Source organism: Nycticebus coucang, chromosome 5, assembly GCF_027406575.1.
Source record: "Nycticebus coucang isolate mNycCou1 chromosome 5, mNycCou1.pri, whole genome shotgun sequence".
In the NCBI taxonomy this organism is placed as follows: Eukaryota; Metazoa; Chordata; class Mammalia; order Primates; family Lorisidae; genus Nycticebus; species Nycticebus coucang.
Genome location: NC_069784.1, coordinates 21,004,403 through 21,011,506, shown reverse-complemented (window position 1 = coordinate 21,011,506; position 7,104 = coordinate 21,004,403). Strand labels below are relative to the sequence as shown.

Below are 7,104 nucleotides of genomic sequence, written 5' to 3'. Positions count from 1 at the left end.
GGGCCAGACCCCTACTCACTGAGCCACAGGCACCGCCCTGGAGCAAGTATTTTTAAAATAGGGTACACACACTTTTTCTTTTCTTTTCTTTTTTTTTTTTTGAGACAGAGCATCAAGCTGTTGTCCTGGGTGGAGGGCCTTGGCATCACAGCTCTCAGTAACCTCCAACTCCTGGGCTTACACAATTTTCTTGCCTCAGCCTCTCAAGTAGCTGGGACTAGAGGCACCTGCCACAACACCAGCTATTTTTTTTTTCTTTTTTTTTGCAGTTTTTGGCTGGGGCTGGGTTTGAACCTGCCACCTCTGCCATATGGGGCTGGCGCCCTACTCCGTTGAGCCATAGGCGCCGCCCACCAACTATTTTTTTGGTTGTAGTTGTCATTGTTGTTTGGCAGGCCCAGACTGGATTCGAACCTTCCAGCTCTTGTGTATGTGACTGGTGCCTTAACAGCTTGAGCTACAGGTGCCGAGCCAACACACACAGTTTTTGAAACAGAGTCTCACTCTGTTGCCCCAGGTTAGAGTGCCATGGAGTCAGCCTAGCTCACAGCAACCTCAGTCTCCTGGGTTCAAGTATCCTCCTGCCTCAGCCTCCCAATTACTTGGGACTATAGGTCCACACGACAAAGCCTATCTAATTTTTTTATCTTTAATAAAGATGGGGTCTCGCTCTTGCTCAGGCTGGTCCTGAACTCCTGAGCTAAAGGAATCTTCACATCAGCATCCCAGAGTGCTAGGATTATAGATGTGAGCCATTGCACCCAGCCCACATGGATATATTTAAAATGAATTCTTCGAAGGCATCAGATGACTATTTATGGTCACACAGAGATGATTTTTCATCTTTTTGAATAAACTAAAAAGATTGAACCCTTTTAGTCCCAACGACCAGTCTAAGTTTCAAGTTAACCAAAACAAAAAATACAAATTAAAAACCAAAGACCACATGATTCTCTCAATTGATGCAGAAAACCTTTTGATAATATCCACCATCCTTTCATGATCAGAACACTTAAGAAAATTGGTTTAGGGCGGCGCCTGTGGCTCAGTGAGTAGGGCGCCAGCCCCATATGCCGAGGGTGGCAGGTTCAAACCGAGCCCCGGCCAAACTGCAACAAAAAAATAGCCGGGTGTTGTGGCGGGCGCCTGTAGTCCCAGCTACTCGGGAGGCTGAGGCAAGAGAATCGCCTAAGCCCAGGAGTTAGAGGTTGCTGTGAGCCGTGTGACGCCACGGCACTCTACTGAGGGCAATAAAGTGAAACTCTGTCTCTACAAAAAAAAAAAAAAAAAAAATAGAAAAACCGAGGCAAGAGAATTGCTTGAGCCCGAGTTGGAGATTGCTGTGAGCTATGATGCTACAGCACTCTACCCAGGGTGATAGCTTGAGACTCAAGTCTCAAAAAAAAAAAAAAAATTGGTTTATAGAAGGGACGTTTCTTAAACTGATAGAGGTCATCTATAGCAAACCCACAGCCAATATTGTATTGAATGGAGTTAAATTGAAAATATTTCCACTCAGATCAGGAACCAGGCAAGGTTGCCTGCTGTCTCCACTGCTCTTTAACATTGTAATGGAAGTCTTAGCCACCACAATTAGGCAAGAAAATGTGACCAAGGGTATCCAGATAGGGTCAGAAGAGATCAAACTTTCATTCTTCGCAGATGATATGATTGTATATCTGGAAAACACCAGGGATTCTACTACAAAATTCTTAGAAGTGATCAAGGAATACAGCAGCATCTCAGGTTACAAAATCAACACTCATAAATTGGTAGCCTTTATATATACCAATAATAGTCATGCTGAAAAAACAGTCAAGGACTCTATTCCGTTCACAGTAGTGCCACAGAAGATGAAATATTTGGGAGTTTAACAAAGGATGTGAAAAATCTCTATGAAGAGAACTATGAAACTCTGAGAAAATAAATAGCTAAAGATGTTAACAAATGGAAAAACATACCATGCTCATGGCTGGGAAGAATCAACATTGTTAAAATGTCCATATTACCCAAAGCAATATACAATTTTAATGCAATCCCTATTAAAGCTCCACTGTCATACTTTAAAGATCTCGAAAAAATAATACTTTGTTCTATATGGAATCAGAAAAAAACCTCGAATAGCCAAGACATTACTCAGAAATAAAAACAAAGCAGGAGGAATCACCAGACCAGACCTCAGACTATAGTATAAATCGATAGTGATCAAAACAGCATGGTACTGGCACAAAAACAGAGAGGTAGATGTATGGAACAGAATAGAGAACCAGGAGATGAACCCAGCTACTTACCGTTATTTAATCGTTGACAAGCCAATTGAAAACATTCAGTGGGGAAAGGATTCCCTATTTAACAAATGGTGCTGGGTGAACTGGCTAGTGACCTGTAGAAGACTGAAACAGGACCCACACCTTTCACCATTAACAAAGATAGACTCTCACTGGATTAAAGATTTAAACTTAAGACATGAAACTATAAAAAAACTAGAAGAAAGTGCAGGGAAAACACTTGAAGAAATCGGCCTGGGAGAATATTTTATGAGGAGGACCCCCTGGACAAGTTAAGCAACACCAAATATACATTACTGGGACCTGATCAAACTAAAAAGCTTCTGCACAGCCAAGAACACAGTAAGTAAAGCAAGCAGACAGCCCTCAGAATGGGAGAAGGTATTTGCAGGTTGTCTCTGACAAAGGTTTAATAACCAGAATCCACAGAGAACTCCAATGTATTAGCAAGAAAAGAACAAGTGATCCCATTGCAGGCTGGGCAAGGGACTTGAAGAGAAACTTCTCTGAAGAACACAGGCACATGGCCTACAGACATATGAAAAAAATGCTCATCATCCTTAATCATCAGAGAAATGCAAATCAAAACTACTTTGAGATATCATCTAACTCCAGTTAGCCCACATCACAAAATCCCAAAACCAGAGATGTTGGCATGGATGTGGAGAAAAGGGAACACTTCTACACTGTTGGTGGGAATGCAAACTAATACGTTCCTTTTGGAAAGATGTTTGGAGAACACTTAGAGATCTAAAAATGGACCTGCATTTGATCCTACAATTCCTCTACTACCCTGTTTTCCCAAAAATAAGACATCCTCTGAAAATAAGACCTACTTACAGGAAAGATAAGACGTCCCCTGAAAATAAGACCTAGCACATCTTTGGGAGCACACCTTAAAATAAGACACTGTCTTATTTTCGAGGAAACAGGGTAGGTATATATCCATAAGACCAAAAATCACATTATAACAAAGATATTTGTACCAGAATGTTTATTGCAGCCCAATTCATAATTGCTAAGTTGTGGAAGAAGCCCAAGTGCCCATCAACCTATAAATGGATTAATAAATTGTGGTATATGTACACCATGGAATATTATGCAGCCTTAAAGAAAGAAGGAGACTTTACCTCTTTCATGTTTACGTGGATGGAGCTAGAACATATTCTTCTTAGCAAAGTATCTCAAGAATGAAAGAAAATGTATCCAATGTACTCAGTCCTACTATAAAACTAATTTATAGCTTTCATATAAAAGCTATAACAGAATTATAGCCCAACAATATGGGGAAAGGAAGGGGGGGAGGATGGGTGGAGGGAGGGTAATTGGTGGGACCACACCTACGGTGCATCTTACAAGGGTACATGTGAAACTTACTAAAGGTAGAGCATAAATGTCTTAACATAATAACTAAGAAAATGCCATGAAGGCTATGTTAATCAGTTTGATGAAAATATTTGAAATTGTATATAAAAGCAGCACACTGTACCCCATGATTTCATTAATTTACACAGCTATGATTTAATAAAAAAGAAATACAAAATACTGAGAAGGGGCGGTGCCTGTGGCTCAGTGAGTAGGGCACTAGCCCCATATGCCGAGGGTGGCGGGTTCAAACCCAGCCCCGGCCAAACTGCAACAACAACAACAAAAAATAGCTGGGCGTTGTGGTGGGCACCTGTAGTCCCAGCCACTCGGGAGGCTGAGGCAGGAGAATCGCCTAAGCCCAGGAGTTGGAGGTTGCTGTGAGCTGTGTGACGCCACGGCACTCTACTGAGGGCAATAAAGTGAAACTCTGTCTCTACAAAAAAAAAAAAAAAAAAAATACTGAGAAGCTGAGCATAGATTCCTTACCCCTGTGCAACTAAAACAGTCCCACATTCCTTATTGAGGACTGCTGTGGTTTTAATGTGTCTCCCAAATTGGTATGTTTGAAAACTTTTTTTTTTTGGCGACAGAATTTGACTTTGTCACCCTCAGTAGAGTGCAGCGGCATCACTACTCACAGCAACCTCAAACTCTTGGGCTTAAGCCATTGGTTCTCAACCTGTTGGTCGCGACTCCTTTGGGGGTGGAACGACCCTTTCACAGGGGTCGCCTAAGACCATCCTGCATATCAGATATTTACATTACGATTCATAATAGCAAAATTACAGTCATGAAGTAGCAACGAAAATAATTTTATGGTTGGGGGTCACCACAACATGAGAAACTGTATTAAAGGTTCGTGGCATTAGAAAGGTTGAGAACCACTGGCTTAAGCGATTCTCTTGCCTCAGCCTCCCAAGTAGCTAGGACTACAGGTGGCCGCCACAATGACCGGCTCTTTTTATTTTTTATTTTTTTTTGAATTCAGGGAACTTTATTGATGTTACATGACAAGGTGGGGCTCCTCAGGCCCCTCTTGTTCTTAGGGGGTCTGGTGTGGAAACTGTCGAGGGGAGATTCTCAGTGAGGTGGGGGACTGAGTAGGCAGGGGCACCCCCGCAGCTAAGGGCCTTTCTCTTCCTCTCGTGCTCTGGCTGGGGCTTGTGTTCTGAGGGTTCTTACTCCTTGGAGGCCATGTGGGCCATAAGATCCACCACCCTGTTGCTGTAGCCCAATTTATTATCATACCAGGCAATGAGTTTGACAAAGTGGTCGTTGAGGGCAATGCAGCCGCAGCATCAAAGGTGGAAGAATGGGTGTCACCGTTGAAGTCAGAGGAGACGACCTGGTGCTCGGTGTAGCCCAGGATGCCCTTGAGGGGGCCCTCTGATGCCTGCTTCACCACCTTCTTGATATCCTCGTATTTGGCAGCCTTCTCTAGACGGTAGGTGAGATCCATGACCGACACGTTGGCAGTGGGTACCCGGAAGGCCATGCCAGTAAGCTTCCCATTCAGCTCAGGGATGACCTTGCCCACAGCCTTGGCTGCGCCAGTTGAGGCAGGGATGATGTTCTGGAGAGCCCCGCGACCATCACACCACAACTTCCCAGAGGGGCCATCCACAGTCTTCTGGGTGGCAGTGATGGCATGGACTGTGGTCATGAGTCCCTCCATGATGCCAAAGTTGTCATGGATGACCTTAGCCAAGGGGGCTAAGCAGTTGGTGGTGCAGGAGGCATTGCTGACAATGCAGAGGCTGTTTTCGTACTTCTCATGGTTCACACCCATCACAAACATGGGGGCATCAGCAGAAGGGGCAGAGATGACGACCCTTTTGGCACCCCCCTGTAGGTGAGCCCCAGCCTTCTCCATGGTGGTGAAGACACCAGTGGACTCCACAACATACTCTGTGCCTGCCTCACCCCATTTGATTTTGGTGGGATCTGGCTCCTGGAAGATGGTTATGGGATTTCCATTGATGACAACCTTCCCGTTCTCAGCCTTGACTGTGCCATGGAATTTGCCATGGGTGGAATCATACTGGAACATGTAGACCATGTAGTTGAGGTCAATGAAGGGGTCATTGATGGCGACAATATCCACTTTGCCAGAGTTAGAAGCAGCCCTGGTGACCAGGCGCCCAATACGACCAAAGCCGTTTATTCTGACCTTCACTTTCACCCTGGTGCCTCGGGGATGCGGCTGACGCTGCACTAGAAGAAGTGGCTGTCTGATGAACAGGAGGACCAGAGAGCAGGCTATTTTTAGAGATGGGGTCTCGCTCTGGCTCAGGCTGGTCTTGAACTCGTGAGCTCAGGCAGTCCACATGCCTCCACCTCCCAGAGTGCTAGGATTACAGGTGTGAGCCACTGCACCTGGCCTATGACGTGTTGAAAACTTAATCTCCAATGCAACAGTGTTGACAGGTGGGATGTTATGATGCGACTGGGTCATGGGAGCTCTCGCGTCATGAATGGATTAATGCCGTCATCTTGGGAGTCAGTTGTTGCAGGAATGGGTCCCTGATAAAAGGTTGAGTTCAGCCCTGATGCTCCTGCCCTTTTGTCTTTCACCCTAGGATGATGCGACATAAAGGCCCTCACAAGATGCAGCGCCTTGATACTGGACTTTCCAGCCTCCAGAACTGTGAAAATAAATTTCTTTCCTTTGTAAATTACCCGGACTATGGTATTGGCATAGCAACATGAAGCAGACTAAGACAAAGACCCTGTAAATTAGCCCAAGAAGAGTTCCTTACAGTTATTCTTTGGAAATCTGTCTTCAGGCCTTTCGCCAGATGGGTCATTGGGTCTGACCCAAGTTTCAAGAACTACTTAGAAACAATCATAACCAACCAAAGAGGATTCTTAATATAATATTACAATGTCAGAAGCCTCCAACTTGCTAAGCAACATACGCAAGTTAATAAATGTATAAAAAGCTGTTTGTGAGACATTGTCACTGAAGACTTGCCCTTGCTCTCCTTTGAGAGGGGAAGAAAGGCACAGCTTGTTCTTACTTGGCCTGTGTCCATTTCCTTAGCCCCAGAATAATCTTCCATTTGAATAGTCTTATTTTCCAGGTTTTATTTTGTTGATGGACATAATCTCCAAACAATTTTAGAGACATTATTAATGAAAATCACTTAAAAGTACTAAGTACTCAACATGTCAGGCACAGTCCTAAGGGTTTCATATGTGTTAACTCATTTAATCTACAGAGCTATGCTGGGGGGTGAACACTATCAGAAACCCATTTCACAGATGAGAAAGAAACATGGCCCTGTGAAGTAACTTGCCTTCGCGGGGGCAGTTCCGGTATCTCCCACACTACATAGCATCTCATTTTCAACGAATGACAAAGAGAAGATGGGTAAGCTGCTGGCAGGAGTTTAGTCTTAGGCTAAAAAAATTAATTTAATATCATGAAATAAGGAGGATTTTAGCA

General features: G+C 44.1%; 1 pseudogene across 1 annotated transcript; it reads right to left on the bottom strand.

Annotated features, from left to right (window-relative positions):
* Positions 1-4,806: 4,806 nt before the first annotated feature.
* Positions 4,807-5,894, bottom strand: LOC128585689 (glyceraldehyde-3-phosphate dehydrogenase-like; annotated as a pseudogene). The gene has a single exon (XR_008380087.1). The product of XR_008380087.1 is annotated as a glyceraldehyde-3-phosphate dehydrogenase-like (transcript).
* Between the last annotated feature and the right edge of the window lie 1,210 nt (positions 5,895-7,104).